The sequence below is a fragment of the Ochotona princeps genome, chromosome 1 (assembly GCF_030435755.1).
Source record: "Ochotona princeps isolate mOchPri1 chromosome 1, mOchPri1.hap1, whole genome shotgun sequence".
In the NCBI taxonomy this organism is placed as follows: Eukaryota; Metazoa; Chordata; class Mammalia; order Lagomorpha; family Ochotonidae; genus Ochotona; species Ochotona princeps.
The window spans coordinates 51,325,855-51,343,446 of NC_080832.1; the positions used below are offsets into that span (position 1 = coordinate 51,325,855).

Sequence of the window (17,592 nt, forward strand, 5' to 3'; positions counted from 1 at the left end):
TGCAGAATGCTAAAGAACACCATTTTGCTCAGGAGCCCTTGAGAAGCTAGGCTACATGGGGCTGGCACGGTGGCTCAGCACACCAGTCCTCCACCTGCTAGCAGCTTGGTTCAGCTCTGTGCGTGTGTGTGTGTGTGTGTGTGTGTGTGTGTGTGTGTGTGTGTGTGTTTGATCTTTCTATAAATCCACCTTCCAAATTAAAAAAAAAAAATTTAAAAAGCTAGGCTAATTGCTGGCATCCTATATAAGCATTTTTTTTTTTTTTTTTGGTCCCAGCTGCTCTGCTTCTAATCCAACTCCTTGCTAATGCCCCTGGGAAAGCAGCAGAGGATGGCCCAAGTGCTTAGGGTCCTACACCCACGTGCGAGAACAGGAGGAAGCTACAGATTCCTGGAGCCCAGCTCTTCTGGCTATTTAGAGACTGAATCAGAAGAAGAAAGATTCTCTCTGTCTGCCTGTCTCTCCCCTTCTCTAATTCTGATTTTTCAAATAAATAAATCTTAAAAAAAATTTTGAAAAGCAGCAACATTAGCTAAGCTGTTGTCATTTGCCTGGTGGAGGGGAAGCAGGCTGGGAGTAGATCATAAAGACAGTCTTCTAGCACCTGAGAAATTTGGATAGCACATAAAGACAGCCCTGCTAGGAGCTGCTCAGTGGGAGAGCTGCCTCATCAGATTTCCACTGGCAAGAAATAAAATGGACTGAAGGCTGAGAGATGGGAGGGTGAAGGCTGACAGGCAGTGAGAATGGAGAGCACAGAGGGGAGGAGTGGAGGTGGTTGCCAAGATCCCCGAGTGTGAGCTAGAGGGTGGGGGTGCTGTAACAGAGGTGCCCACTGGTGCTATGACAGGTTCCACACTGACAAGGTTGGGTGCCTAGGGTGCTCTCTGGGAGACACAGAGTGGGCAGAATCTAGGGGTATTAAGCACAGGTAGGGACACACCTACAGGTGGAGAATTAAAAAGAACACTTGAGGGCATCCACGGTAGAGCAGTGAGTTAAACTGCCACTTGGAACACCAGCATTAACACTAGAGTACAAGTTGAAGTATCAATTCCTTCACTTTTGACACAGCATCCAGCTAATGCACCTAGCAGTCAGCATTTGTTGGCCCAAGAACTTGGGGTGGGGAGGGGGAGATGCGGGTTCTTGCCACCCACACCGGAGACTTGGGAGAGCTGGAGTTCCCAGTTTTCCTGACTTTGACCTGCCTGCCTGGTTATTACAGGTAGTTGGGGAGTGAAAACAGCAGATAAAAAGACCTCTCTCAGCTAGGCAGGTGATCTAAGAGGAAACAGAGAGGAGCTATAAGGAAAAAACAGGGCCAATCAGGAATACCTGGCTTTTTTTTTTTTAAAGATTTACTTTATTCTATTACAAAGTCAGATATACAGAGAGGAGGAGAGACGGAGAGGAAGATCTTCCGTCCGATGATTCACTCCCCAAGTGAGCCGCAACGGCTGGTGCTGCGCCGATCCGAAGCCAGGAACCAGGAGCTCTTCTGGGTCTCCCACGCGGGTGCAGGGTCCCAATGCATTGGGCAATCCTTGACTGCTTTCCCAGGCCACAAGCAGGGAGCTGGATGGGAAGTGGAGTTGCCAGGATTAGAACTAGCGCCCACATGGGATCCCGGGGCGTTCAAGGCGAGGACTTTAGCCACTAGGCCACGGCACCGGGCCCAAAAGTTTATGTTTTAATTCCATTCTCCACAAACTTCTTTAAGCCCATTCAAACATGCATGTACAGATTTTCTTTTCCCTTCTTTGCCCCCCGAAATACGCCACATGTCCCATCTGTATGCCTTGTTAGTTTCATTTCCCTATCTATCAAAAGCCTGTTCCTGATGGCTACATTAGAGCTTCTTTGCTCTTTTGATTGGAAGAGTAACTTTCTCAGCAGGCAAACAACAGGGCCAGCCAGAGCAGCTAGACACTCCCTTTAGCCAAAATGACAAGAAAGAAGCAATCGGCCCGCCTGCCAGGTGTGCCCATGCCAGCCAGAAATGTCAGCAGCAGTGTTTCCATCTCACACTCCCTGAGGCCAGACTGGCGGAAGCCCAGGAGGCAACAACGTATCCTGTTAATAAATGCACCTGGTGTGGCCAGAGAAAACAAGCAGGAGAGAGTAAACTGTGCTGCAGAAAGAAGGGTGCTGGGCTCGGCAGCATGGCCTAGTGGCTAAGGTCCTCGCCTTGATCCCATATGGCCGCTGGTTCTAATCCCGGCAGCTCCCCTTCCTCTCTATCTCTCCTCCTTCAGTATATCTGACTTTATAATAAAAATAAAATAAATCTTTAAAAAAAAAGAAAGAAAGAAGGGTGCTTTCTGGCCCATGCCTCCTGCCCCTTCCGCGTGGGGCCTTTGGCTGCTCCAGTGGCTGCAGCAAGGTCCACGGGTCACCTGCACCAAAATCCCCTCCTGACCTGTCTCCTGGCCATGCACCTTTCCTGCGGGCTCTCTTGACATTTCTTAGTTAGACAAACAGCCTTCTGCCCTGGCTCAATCCTGCTAGCATTTTCTTCTCTTGTGTAAAATGTCTATTTGTTTATCTACTTGAAAAGCTGAGGGATAGCCAAAGCCACGGAGAGGGACCTGTCATATCTGTTTCACTCCTCAAATGCCCCGAAAGCTGGGGCTGGGTCAGGCTGAAGTCAGAAGCCAGGAACTCCCTGTGGGTCTCCCGCATGGGTGCAGCAGCCCAATCACTTGGGCCATTGTGCACTGCTGCTCAGGGCGCATATATGGAGGGCAGGGAGCTGGGATGGAGTGTGGCGCCAGGAACTTCAAAATGAGATTTGAGTGTCCCAAGTGGTGTCCTAACCACTGCACCAAAGGCTTGTCCCTAGAATCTTGTTGTAAAGGAGTAGAATAGAAGTGAAAATACTAAAAAATGAGGCATATATTTTAATTATTGTTCTATGAAACTTCAAAAAAAGTATGCATCAAGTTGCATGTGTTACTATGAATTGTTAAATACAAACATTGAAAATAACTGGCACAGGGTCTGGCACGGTAGACTAGTGGCTAAAGTCCTCACCTTGCATGCGCTGGGATCCCATATGGGCGCTAGTTCTAATCCCGGCAGACCCTTTTCCCAACCAGCTCCCTGCTTGTGGCCTGTGGGAAAGCCTTGGGACCCTGCACCTGCATGGGAGACCCAGAAAAGGCTCCAAGATCCTGGCTTTGGATCTGCTCAGCTCCAACCACTGCAGTCACTTGGGGAATGAACCATCGGATGGAAGATCTTTCTCTCTATCTCTCCTTCTTGCTGTACATCTAAATTTCCAATAAAAAAAATAAAATAACAAAATAAAATAAAGAAAATAACTGGCATCACAGATAGCAGTGAGCAGTGTAAAATTAATTACCCAGGGCCCAGCGCAATAGTGTAGTGGTTAAGGTCCTCACTTTAAACACACCAGGATCCCATATGGTTGCCAGCTCTGGTATGGCTTCCAATCCAGCTCCCGGCTTGTGGCCTGGGAAAGCAGTCAAGGAAGGCCAAAAGCCTTGGGATGCTGCGCTTGCGTGGGAGATCTGGAAGAAGCTCCTGGCTTTGGATCGGTGCAGCTCTAGCCATTGTGGTCACTTGGGGAGTAAACCACTGGACGGAAGATCTTCCTCTCTGTCTCTCCTCCTGTTTGTACATCTGACTTTCCAGAAAAAATTAATAAATCTTTAAAAATAAATAAATGAAGTTAAGTAGCCAGGGGAAACTCTCTCCGAAGTACTGGATCTAACAAGCAACAAGGGCTTCAGAAGTGTTGTTTGGGGCCATGCTGTTGCAGCACTTTAAAAGATGGCTTATTAAAAAGCAAGGTGGACATGCCCCCCCCTGAATAAGTGAGGGAAGATTGCTGGTATCTGTGTGGCTGGTCAGGCGATGTATCTGGAACTTGACCACTGGCTCCAAGAACACTGTTAGAACTCCAATCCTGCGGTCCTTAGCATCTCTGGTCTGGGCCAATGCCAAGGCCTCCACATTGGGGTTACCCTTTCCATTCCAGCTTCCTCTGCCAGACAGGAATAGGTTCAACTGTAATAGGAATCCGTACATCACTGATTTAAACATGAGATCTACTTTCCTCATTTCAAAGAAAGTCTGGATGTGGGTGGATCAGAATTTATATGTCTGGCCTGGCACAATGACTTAGTTGGCTAATCCTCCAACTCCAGGCTTTGGGATCCTATATGGGCACCGGTTTGTGTTTCAGTTGTTCCACTTCCCATCCAGCTCCTTGCTTGTGGCCTGGGAAAGCAGTAGAGAATGACCCAAAGCCTTGGGACCCTAATCACGTGGGAGACCTGGAAGAAGCTTCTGGCTCCTGACTTTGATTGCCTCAGCTCCAGCCACTGTAGCCATCTGGGGAGTGAACCAGCAGATGGCAGATCTTTCTCTCTGTAAATTGGCCTTTCCAATAGATAAATAAATAAATAAAATAATAATTTTAAACAAAATTTTTAAAAAATGTATAATGGCGGGCTCGGCAGCGTGGCCTAGTGGCTAAGGTCCTCGCCTTGATCCCATATGGCCGCTGGTTCTAATCCCGGCAGCTCCACTTCCTCTCTATCTCTCCTCCTCTCAGTACATCTGACTTTGTAATAAAAATAAAATAAATCTTTTTAAAAAAAATAAAGAACCAGCACACCTCCCACTGGTTTAGGTGAGGGACGAGAGTGTGATGGGCAGAGCCGGGAAGAGCTGTGATACTCATTGGTTCCAATGGAGGTCGGGGCTCAGAATAGAACCAACCCAGGGGTTACAACCACCAGCTGATCAGAGTGATGGACTGTGGCGGGCACTGTGCTTACTGGTAGTACATGTAGGAGCCTGGACTGGGAATGCCTCAAAGTTTCTTAGGGGATTCCCCTGAACAAAATGGAGGAATCAAAACATTAACCAAGAAAAGATGGAAAATGGAGTAGATCAATCAACCACCTCAGCTATATGCTTCCAGCAGAAAACTGGACAAGGGGAAACTCTAAGATGGACTATGTCAATCAGTGGACTCTGCACCAGCCTCATCATACCTGGACTGTTCCTGATGATATGTTGGAGCTTCTAATTGATCGAGGTGACGCTGTGCTGGCTCTGCCTTCAAACCTGAGAGGGCCTCCCTAAGAGGCCGTTGAACTTGACTGGACAAGTGGGATGCTGGACTCTGTATGGTGTGAGCTTTTAATTAGGGAATCTCAATGGAACTTGAGCTGTGGTTATGCATCAAGGTGAAGGAATTCACCATGGGGGAAGGGTTTGGGGTGAAGGGGGGGAATCCCAGTACCTATGAAATTGTGTCATGTAATACAATGTACTTAATGAATAAATGAATATTAAAAAAAAGATTTAAAAAAATGTATAATGGCAGCTCAGGTGTGTCATTTGAAAATCAAGCTCCTTCTGTCTTCCTGTTCTATATTTTTGGCATTTTCAGGGTTATAATATGGTTGCTGCACCAACAGCCATCATATCCTTTTACCACAGAAAAAAGGGAAGGGTTCAAGGCAAAGGTATACATCATTTCATCAGAAAAAGACAGATGAGGTCCACTCAGGAAACTTCCAATTACATTTCACTGGTCATTTACACTATCACTTGGTCACCCCCATACCCAAGGAGCCAGAGAATTTGTATTTTTCGATCAACTGATTGAAACTTTGATTAAAACTACAGTTTTGTTAGGAAAGAAATCATATCTGCAGGGCCAGCATTATGGGGCAGTGGGCTAAACTACCACGTGAAATGCCTCACATCTTATATAAGTGCCAATTTGAGCTTCAGCTGCTCCACTTCCAGTCTAGTTCTCCGCTAATGTACCTGGGAAGGCAGTGAAAGGTGACACAAATATTTGGACCCTACCATCTGCATGACAGACCCAGATGCAGTTCCAGGCTCCTGGTTTTGACCTTGCCCAGCCTTGGCTGCCGCGACCATTTAGGGAGTCAATCAGTAGACAGATCTCTCCTTGTCTCGGAACTCTGCCTTCCAAATAAATCAATCGTTTAAAAAATAATATCTGGGCCCGGAGCAATAGCGTAGTGGTTAAAGTCTGTGCCTTGCACACCGGGATCCCATATGGGTGCCGGTTCTAATCCCAGCAGACCCTTTTTCCATCCAGCTCCCTTCTTATGGCCTGGGAAAGCAGTCGAGGAAAGCCCAAAGCCTTGGGACCCTGCACCCGCATGGGAGACCTGGAAGAAGCTCCTGGATCCTGGCTTCGGATTGGCTCAGCTCTGGCCATTGCAGCCACTTAGGGAGTTAATCATTGGACAGATGATCTTCCTCTCTATGTCTCCTCCTCTCTGTCTATCTGACTTTCCAATAACAATAAACACATCTTTTAAAAAAAATTATATCTAGGGCCCCACGCAATGTCTCAGTGGCTAAATCCTCATCTTGCAAGCACATGGATCCCAAATGGTCACCGGTTCATGTCTCAGCTGCTCTACTTCCTACCCAGCTCCATGCCTGTGGCTTGGGAAAGAAGCAGAGGATGGCCCAAAGCTTTGGGACCCTGTAACCTCATGGGAGACCTGGAAGCAGCTCCTAGCTTTGGATCAGATCAGTTCCAGCCATTGCAGCCACTTTGGGAGTGAATCGGCAGATTGGAGATCTTTCTCTGTTTCTCCTTCTCTTTGTATATCTGCTTTTCCAAAAATAATAATAATAATAATAATAATAATAGTAATAATAATAAAATATACAAATAAATACAAATTTAAAAACAGTACAAATCACATAAGCCAAGTTATTTAGAAAATAATTGTGGAAGGAATGGTTAGTCCCACCAGCACACATCACAAAGGTAGAAGCAATCAGCAAAGCACCCCACATGGAGACAGAATCCATTCCAAGTTCCCAACACGGAGCTAGAAGAAAGGGGGTCTGCCAGAGTCTCTACATCCACTGTGAACCTAGAGACTCGGGATGAGATTGCCCCGCCTCTGCCGGCCCTAAGTGTCTGCTCTGAAAAACCCAAGTCTGCCAGCTTGTGGGAATCATCTCACTTATGTCAAAGTGTCTAAATTTGTGCAAAGGCAGACAGGTCAATCAAAACGAATGCAACAAGACTATTAGTTCTATTAATAAAACCTGCTTTAGAAGTTATCTGTGGCTTCTATCCCAAAAGTTTCCGAACCTCTCTGAGCATCTTTTTGGGGGAACATGAATGTTACATTTGTAGGCTTCTGACAAATGGATAAGATGTGGATGGAAGTGGCCGATTCCAGAACTATCAGAGTTTCCATCGCTAAGTGAAACCTAAATATTCACTTAAGCATTTTTCTCATAGGTGACTTATTTAAGTTTTAATTGTTTTCATTTTTTTAAAAATGCACAGAGGTATCTTGCGTGCTAGTTTGCCTCTCCAAATGGAAGGAACAGCCAGGGCTGGGCAAGGTTAAAGCCAGACACCAGGAACTCCAGGTCTCTCAACTGAATTGCAGGGACCCGAGTGCTAGAGCCACAATCTGCTGCCTTCCAAGGGAGCATCAGCAGGAAGCTGGATGGCAAGCCCAGCTGCCAGGCACTTTGATAAGATGTGGACATCCCAAGTGGTGAATTAACCACTGTGCCAAACACTTGCCTTATCATGCCTTATTTTAAAAGGCTAACATGGGGCTGGCACTATGATATAGCAGATAAGGTTTCTTTCTTTTTTTTTTTTCATTATATACTTTATTTTTTTATATTGACAAATATCTTGATTTATTCATGCTTAATATCATGGAACAAACACTTTTAGTTATTTAATGTATTATTTGATACCAATACCATTCCATTTGATTATATTTATTTATGATATCGTTTTGGTATCCGCATGTGTTAAGATATTTATGAACATATTGCATAATGTCATTTTGGTGGGGTTTTTTTACATTTTTTTATTATTATTATCATTTTATGATACAGTTCCATAGGCCCCTGGTAGTTTCCTTATCCCAGCCCCAATTCCCTCTCCCCCGCCTAGTTCCTCTATATCATTACTAACATATAGTTCTTCATACACAGTCATACGTCCATCATTGCGGGCATGGACAATGGCAGAGAGTCCAGAATCCTATTGTCAAAATATAGTAAACAGTTTCATTGTAAGTCCATCCTTGTCTGGAAGTAGAAATGCATACTACATTGTATCCTCACATCTGGATGTTAGTCTCCATTTCACAGCTACTGTACATCCCCTTAAATGAAAAGTCATGATACAAAATCAACAATACAAAGAAAAATAGAAATTTATTATGCCATGAAGTTAAACAACTGTTATTAGATACGACAGTCTCCATTACACAGCTACTATACATCCCCTTAAATGAAGAGCCACAAAATAAAATCAACATCCGGGAGAAAAAAGAAATTAACAACACCAAGAAGTTAAATAACATGCTACTAAATGACTAATGTGTAGCTGAAGAAATGAAAATCAAGAACCTTCTTGAAGAAAATGATGCTAATTTATGATCTGTGAGTCATTGAATGATTTAAAGAAGAAAGTGTTTTGAAAAGATGAAACCAACAGAAAACATCAAATCCCATGCGATACAGTTTCTGCTGATTTTTGTTGGTGAAGTGTGTCTCTTCTAGACAACAAATAGATGAGTTTTGCTTTTTAATCCAGTCTACTAATCTATGACATTTGATTAAGCTTAAACCATTTACATTCAGAGTTTAATATGTATGGATGGTACTTTGGTCCTATCATTCTAGGAATGGGTTGTTCATTGGTTTAGTCTTCTGTTGTCATTTTACTGGGATGTTCTTCCCATTTGCCTTTGTTTTTGTTTGGTGCTATTCCTCTTCTCTGTCAAGAGAACATCTTGAAGTAACATTTGTAGGGCAGATTTGGAAGAGGCAAATTCTTTTAACTTTTCTTGACTGTGGAAGAGTTTTATTTCATTTTCAAAGACAAAAGAAAGATTTGCTGGATATGTTATCCTGGGCTGACAATTTTTTTCTCTTAGAATCTGGAATATGTCACTCCATTTTCTTCTTGCCTGTAGAGTTTCATGTGAGAGATCTCCTGTGAGTTTAATTGGCATTCCTTTATATGTCAATTGATTTTTTTCACGTGCACATTTAAGGATCTTTTCCTTATGTTCAATTGAAGAGAGCTTGATGATCAAGTGTCTTGGTGAAGATCTATTTTGGTCAAGCCTGTTGGGAGTTCTGTGCCCCTCCTGGATCTTGTTTCCCAATTCTTCCTCTAGATTAGGGAAATTTTCCCTTATTATTTCATTAAATACATTTGCAAACTCAGCTTCTCTTTCTGCACCTTCTGGGACTCCCATCACTCTTATATTTGGCCTCTTAATAGTGTCTTTCAATTCTTGAATACTTTTTTTGGCCTGATCCAGCTCTGCTTCCAGCTTTTTGTTTGCTTCTCCCTGATGACAGGAAATATCTTCCAATTCTGAGATTTTCTTCTGCTTGCTTCATTCTATTTTGGAGACTCTCCACTGTACTTTTAATTTTCTCTACTGTATTCTTAATTTCTGATATATCAGCCTTGATTTGCTTTATTGCTTCCTTAAATTGTTAGAACTCTTGCATGTGCTTCTCATTGTTGATTAAAAGCTTTAAAATGAGTTTTCTGAATTCTGTGTCCCCCATTTTCTCGATGTCTTCCTTAGTTAACTCTGAACTTGGCTTAGGGTTTAACTCCTTTGTAGGAGAGTTTTCAGTAATATTCATTGTGCCTTTGTCTCTTCTTTTGCTCTTGGTCATTGTGTTTCTGGTTAGCAGAGTCTTCTCCTTGGGGCAGGTTTCTAAGCTCTGTCACCCACAGATCTACAATGCAATTTTACTTATTGCATTTGGTACACAACTGTTTGTTTGCAGCCAATTGTGCTACAACCTCCAGCGAGTTCCAGGTCTGGGTTCTTATGTTAGATTTCCACCAAGAACTTCGTAGCTCCAACTCCTGGCTCACCAATCTCCACCTCCTGTGATACTGTGCTGAGGCTGCACCATTGTCTCTGCAACCTTTCTCCCACTTCCGGTGGGAGCAGGTCCCAAGATTAGAGACACCAGGTGTCCTATATAGCTAGGTTGTTGGCGGCGCTGATCTTGCCAGAACCTGTAGGATGTTAGGTCTGGGTGCCACACGAACCTAGTTTGACCTGTGTGATGCCACAGTTGGCATTATTTTCCTGCAGGACCAGTGCAATCCACTGAACTCAGTGAGTTCGCGCGAGCTCAGCACATGTGCAGTTTACTGTTGTCCCATGCGGTTCTAAAGCGTTTGCCACAGTGTACAAAATGGCACTTGACGTACCACCACTAGAATTCCTGATCTGCTGGCCATCATGTCTGAGGGCTACCCAGATCTGTCTTGGGTGGAACCTGCAGAATGCCACGTTGATGCTGCAGTTCACTGCCTCAGAAATGAGCTCACTTCCAGCTCAGCGCATGCTCAGTCCTCTCCCTTGTCTTTGCCTGCTTACGCAAAATGGCACCCAATTCAGCTCTATGGGGCTGACTGGGCTGTGAAATCCACCCTGTTCTCGCACTGCCCATCTGGGATCTGCTGCTCTGTCTCTGCTTCTGGTCAAATCAAATGGACCAGCAGGATGGACAGACAGTTCTTTGTCTGGGTTCATCTCCCAAGCTCCCAGTGAAAGTCCCTTCCCACCTGGTTGCTGGTGTAGTTCTGGCTGCTGGGGGAGTTCAGATCGCCTGTTAGCTGAATGCCACTGGAGTATCAGTCACTGCAACACCACACCATTGTGTCTGCTGCTTTCCTGTGTCTGTCAGTCTCCAGGTACCCCTCTGCTGTTGTTCTGTCCTCTCCTATTTCCTGGAATGTGTCCTCTCTGCTTCATCCTGACTAAATGTTTCTCCGTCCATTTAAATGTGTCCTTACCCTATTCCGCCATCTTGATTCTCCCGATAAGGTTTCCACTTGACATGCCAGTATCCCATATGGGTAATAGTTTATTTCCTGACTGCTCCACTTCTAATCTAGCTCCCTGCTAATGACCTGGAAAAGTCAGAAGATGGCCCAAGTTCTTGGGCCCCTACTACCCACATGGAAGACCCAGATGAAGTTCTTGGCTCCTGGTTTCAGCCTGGTTCAGGTCTAGCTATTGTAGTCATTTGGGGAGTGGACCAGTAGATGGGAGATCTTTTTCTCTTCTCTCCCTCTCTCTGTATAGTTCTGCTATCAAGTAAACAAACAAATATTCAAAAGATGAGGAAAAAGAGTTGGAGGATGAGGAAGAAGAAGGAGAAAAAGAAGGAATTTTAAAAGATGGTGTTTCTGAAAGGTTTTTGGAAATGAAATTAGCTAATGTCTGGAAAACACCGCCTCTGTTAGGGATCTTTGTGTTGAATTCTGTTGGCAATATTAATAAACATGCTTGGAAGGCAAAGATCATCTGCTTATTTGTAGAGCTGGAATTGAGAAGCTCAGGATTGTTTGTCTTACAGATCCCGAAAGTTCATCACTCCTAAAATAGTAAAGAGCTAACAATATTAAAATACTCAAGGGCTTTCAAGCCACTGGTAGAAACGTCTCAACCCTCTGCTGACTAGCAAGCACAAACGTGGCAAGGGCTGTGAGGCTGGCCCATCATGGTCTTCTTCCTTTCCAGTATCCTCAGCTCCCTTTCCAGGCCTCCCTTCCTGTTTCACTCCAGCGGACTCCCAGGGTGCTGTTTGGCACCCTTCAAATTGCCCTCCCCTCTTCCCCTTTCCAAACTCTCATCTCTCATTTCCACGAGACAGCTTTTTCCAATTACCACACTGGATAGCAATGGGGAAAAAAAGCTTGGAGGAATTAGCTCACACCAACATGGCAAACAGTGAGGGCGATTTTCCATGTTATTACCCTTGGGAACATTTCCTTTTTACAAAGGTCACCTGGAGACAACACTGTTTGAACTCCAACAGCAGTTGCTTGCTGAACAGATTCTAAAAATGACTTCTGCTATACACACACTCATCTCTGCTCTGACCCCAGTCCCAGCTCAATGAGAGGAAAAAAAAAAAAAGAAAGAAAAAAGGAAGGAAGAGAGAGAAGAAAGAAAAAAAGAAAGAAAAGAAAAGAGGGAGGGAGGGAGGGGCAGCTAAAAGGCCAAAGTGAGTAATCTCAACAACCTAAAGCAAGCAAGAGGAGGACCATAGTAAGCAGAGGGCTCAATGATAGGAGAGAACTGAAAAAGCCACAGATAAAAATCAATGAAATAAAAAATTGATTCTTGGGGTGAGGACTTGACCTTGCAGACCACAATGAAATATCCCAAGGTTGAACACCCAGTTGGGGTTCCTGACTCCACCTTTCTGCTGTCACAGAGCCTGGGAGGTAGAGGGATGGCTCACGTCATTGGGTTCCTGCCACCTAGGAAAGTGATGTCATTGTGTTCCTGCCACCTAGGTAGGTGAGGTAAAGTGGGTTCAGGGCTCTTGGATTCAGCCCAGCCAGGGAGCATTGCAGGCATTCGGGGAGTAAATCAGCAAATGGGAGCGTTCTCTCTCTATTCTGAACTTCCTACATGTTTTGGGGCCTCTTAAATAAGTAACATTAACTTTAAAATTCATTGTTTTGGGGCCTGGTGCAGCAGCCTAGTGCCTAAGTCCTAGCCTTTCACATGCCGGGATCCTATGTGGGAGCTGATTCTAATCCTGGTGGCCCCACTTCCCATCCAGCTCCCTGCTTGTGGTCTGGGAGAGCAATAGAGGATGGCCCAAAACTTTGGGACCCTGCACTCACATGGGAGACCCAAAAGAGGTTCCTAGCTCCTGGCTTCGGATTGGCTCAGCTCCAGCGGTTGCGGCCGCTTGGGGAGTGAACCATCTGGCAGAAGATCTTCTCTGTCTCTCCTCCTCTCTGTATATCTGACTTTTCCATAAAATAAATTAATAAATTAAAATTCATCTTTTTTTTAAAGATTTACTCATTTTTAATGGAAAGGCAGATTTATATAGAGGAGAGATAGACAGAAAGATCTTCCATGCTTGCCTTCCAATCTGGTTCACTCCCCAGATGGCCACAATAGCCAGAGCTGAGCCGATCTGAAGCCAGGATACTCCTCTCCATCTCCCACTTCTGGATATATATTCAACAGAATCGAAAGTACGTCTCAAGGAACTTTTTCATCTCCATGGCCACCTTGTTCCCAAGAGCCAAAAGGTGGAAGCACCCTATCTTAAGTCTGCTCAGAGCTGCTATGTCCCTGAGCCTGGGTGGTTTACAAGCACAGAACTTTATTTCTTACAGCTTTGGAGGCTGAAGCAGCCAAGCCTGAGGGGGCAGGATTTGATGAGGCCCTTCTCACTGGTCTTCCCTTGGTGGAAGGCAGAAGGGCAAAGAATGAATGGGTGATCTTGAGTGCTATCCAGCAACAGCATTAATTCCTTCTCAGGGACACAGCCCTCATGACCTAATTGCCTCTCAGATGTCACGCCAGGAACTGAGTTTACAACACTTGGTCTTTGCTGGGACAAAGATTTCAAACTGCAGTACATCCCCAAGTATACCCATCAAAAGGTGAATGGATAAACAGAATGTGATGTTCATCTGCAATGGAATATCCCTTAGCCTTAGAAAAAAAGAAAATGCTCCACCATAGATGATCTTTGAGTTTATTATGTTAATGTAAAATAAACATTCACAAAAAGCCTAAAGACTACAGGAGTCCCCTTATCTGAGGTAATTAGATAAGTCAAGATCATAGAAACCGAAAACAAAGCAGTGGTTTCCAGGGGCTAGCTAGGAAGGGCAGTTTGGGAGTTGCTTCATAGACACAGAATTTTTGCTTTGCAAGATGAAATATTCTTGAGATTGACTAAACAACCATATTAATATGTTTACAAATGAAGTGTGTGTGTGTATATATATATATATATATATGTATATATATATATACATATATATATATATATTTTTTTTTTTATTTGAAAGGGAAAGTGACAAAGAGGGGTTGGGAATGGTGGGGGGGGGGGGGAGAGAGAGAGAGATCCTCTAACTGCTGGTTCACTTCCCAAATGCCTGAAACATCCAGGTCTGAGCCAAGCTCAACCCAAGAGACTAGAATTTCACCCAGGTCTCCCGAGTGAGTGACAGGGACCCAAGCACTGGAGCCACCCTGACTGCCTTCGCAGGCACCTTACTAGAAAGCTGGATCAGAAGCAGAGCAGTCAAGCCTTGAATCAGCACTCCACTGCTGTTTCATGGCACAGCTCAGCCTCTGCCTGCAGCACCAGCATTCCAGTCCCACCTGCTCAATTTCCAGTCTAGCCCCCTGCCAATAGCCTGAGACAGCAGCAGAGGAAGCTCAAGTACTTGGGCCCTTGAGTCTACATAGGAAACTCAAAGGAAACTGCTGGCTTTGGATCAGCACATCTCCAGCTGCTGAGACCATTCGGGGAGTAAACCAGTGGATACAGCACCTTTCTGTATCTCTCCTCTCTCTGCACGTCTGCCTCTCAAATATAAATAACACATCTTTTTTTTTTTTTTCATTTAAAAACTTAACTTTGTTTTATGATACAGTTCCCTAGGCTCTGGAGGTACCTGTGCGCCCCTCCCCGTCCCAAAAACGTCCTTCCCCTCCACCAATAAATATATCTTTTTAAAAAAGAGTTAAGAGTTACTTAGGAAACCTACATGCTATATCGGACGTATGAGGATGAGTCCCAGCTCTACCCTAAAGTTCGGCTTCCTACTAAAGTGCACCCCTTGTGCTTACTTGGGGAGTAAATCATCGGACGGAAAATCTTCCTCTCTGTCTCTCCTCCTCTATGTATATCTGACTTTCCAATAAAAATAAATTTTAAAAACCACAACAACAACAAAAAAGGGGTTAAAAATATTTTTAGGGCCTGGTGCAGTAGTCTCCTGTGACCTGGGAAAGCAGTCGAGGACGACCCAAAGCCTTTGGACCCTGCACCCACTGAAAGACCCGGAAGAGGCTCTGGGCTTCTGGTTTTGGACTGGCTCAGCTCTGGCCATTGTGGCCGCTGGGGAGTGAGTCATCAGACAGAGGATCTTCCTCTTTGTCTCTACTCTGTATATCTGATATTGAAATAAAAATATTTTTAAAATTTTTTATTTATTTGCTTTAAAGATTTATTTTTATTGGAAAGGCAGATCAGACCTACAGAAAGAAGAGACAGAAAGATTTTCCGCTACTGGTTACTCCCCAAATGTCCGGAAACAGAAGCTTCTGGGTCTCCCACTTGGGTGCTGGGTCCCAAGGCTTTGGGTTGTCTTCCACTGCATTCCCAGGTCATAAGCAGGGAGCTGTATGGGAAGTGGAGTAGATACAATTTGAACTGGCACCCATATGGGATGGCAGCTTAACTTACTATGTCACAGCACTGGCCCCTATTTCCTATCTTGAAGTTTTCTTTGGAGCTTAAACACTTTCCATAGGGCCCTGCACCAGCCGGATTTCATAATGAGCTCCTTGAGGTCTGCACACACTGTCCCCTATATGCCCAAGCCTCTGTTCAGCTCCTGTGTCACCTTTACAAAGAGATGGTGCCTTTGCTCAGTCACTGTCCCGCTCGCATCTCTTAGCACGCTTAGTGTTTGGTCTGCTTGTGTACATGTTTTGCCACCTCTCTTCCTCCTCCAAAGAGCAGTCTCCTAAGGCTTGGGAACCTGTCTCTCTTGTTTGTTCAGTTCCCGGTGCAACTGAGCATTCACTGTGACCCACTTACTCTACTCCTAGGCACTACCCAATAGCAAGGAAAACACCTGTTAACACACAGTCACATAGCATGCATGTTTGTAATATCTCTTTACATAACAACCCCAGAAAGAGAACAACTGAAGTGTCCAGAAACACATGAGTAGGGACCAGTATCATGGCATAGAGGTGTGGGCCATCGCCTGCAAAACTGGTATCATACATGCGTCCTGGTTTGAGACCTGGCTATTCTACTTCCGATCAAGTTCCCTGCTGATGACCAAGGAAAGCACCACAGGATCACCCAGGTGCTTGGGACCCTGCATCCACATGGACACCTTGGCGGAAGCTCCTGCTTAGCCTGGTTCAGCTCTGGCTGGTTCAATCATTTGGGGACTGAAGCAGAAGGTGGAAGATTCTTTCTCTCTCTGCCTTTCAAATAAATAAATGTTTAAAAATAATACACAGATGAACATATAAATAAAATGTGATCCATCCAAATAATGGAACACATTTAATAATGAACTCCTGAGGCAGGGAGCCACATACATGATGGGGTTCCTGATTCCTTGCTTAGGCCTATGATAGCCTTGCCCATTCTGGGCATTTAGAAAATCTCTCTTTCTGATCAATTTATCATATAAGTCTTTTTTTTAAAGATTTATTTCTTTTTATTGCAAAATCAGATATACAAAGAGGAGGAGAGACAGAGTGGAAGATCTTCTTCCACTGATTCACTCCCCAAGTGACCGCAATGGCCGGTGCTGTGCCAATCCGAAGCCAGGAGCTAGGAGCTCTTCTGGGTCTCCTATGCGGGTGCAGGGTCCCAAGGTTTTTGGCCGTCCTCGACTGTTTTTCCAGAACACAAGCAGGGAGCTGGATGGGAAGCAGGGCTGCTGGGACATGAATCAGCGCCGATATAGGATCCCAGCGTGTTCAAGGTGAAGACTTTAGCTACTAGGCCACTGCACCAGGCCCTATCAAATAAATCTTTTTAAAAATCTATCCATTTGGGCCTGGCATGGTAGCCTAGTGGCTAAAGTCCTTGCCTTGCATGCACCGAGATCCCATATAGGTACCAGTTCGTGTCCTGGCTGCTCCACTTCCCAACCAGCTCTATGCCTGTTGCTTGGGAAAGCAGTGGAGGATGGCCCAAAGATTTGGGACCCTGCACCCGTGTGGGAGACCTGGAGGAATCTCCTGACTCCCAGCTTTGGTAGGCTCAGCTCTGGCCATCGCAGCCACTTGGGGATTGAACCAGCGGATGGAAAATCTTTCTGTCCATAAATCTTATTTTCCAATAAAAATATATAAATTTTTACAAAAAAAATCACCAATTTGGGGCAGGAATGATAGCTCAACTGGCTAACTCTCTACCTTGCTGCACTAGCATCCCATATGGGCACCAGTTTGTATCCCAGCTGCTCCACTTACCAACTAACTCCCAGCTTGTGGCCTGAGAAAGCAGTAGAGAATGGCCCAAAAGACTTTTCTTTTCTTTTTTTTTTTTTTTAGAGATTTATTCATTTTATTACAGCCAGATATACACAGAGGAGGAGAGACAGAGAGAAAGATCTTCCGTCCGATGATTCACTCCCCAAGTGAGCCGCAACGGGCCGGTACGCGCCGATCCGATCCGAAGCCGGGAACCTGGAACCTCTTCCGGGTCTCCCACGTGGGTGCAGGGTCCCAATGCATTGGGCCGTCCTTGACTGCTTTCCCAGGCCCCAAGCAGGGAGCTGGATGGGAAGTGGAGCAGCTGGGATTAGAACCGGTGCCCATATGGGATCCCGGGGCTTTCAAGGCGAGGACTTTAGCCGCTAGGCCACGCCGCCGGGCCCAAGACTTTCCTTTTTTTAAACATGAAATATCTCACAAATTGTACATCATCCCTGTGCAGGGATCAGTCTAATCTTCTTTGTATAGTTCTTATTTTAGTATATGTGCTGAAAGCCTTGAGACC

At 45.0% G+C, this 17,592-nt stretch overlaps 1 non-coding gene across 1 annotated transcript; it reads right to left on the reverse strand.

Moving 5' to 3' along the window:
• Nucleotides 1–17,485: 17,485 nt before the first annotated feature.
• LOC118758401 (U6 spliceosomal RNA) lies at nt 17,486–17,592 on the reverse strand. Its single transcript, XR_004995694.2, has one exon. It is a non-coding gene; the product is annotated as a U6 spliceosomal RNA (small nuclear RNA).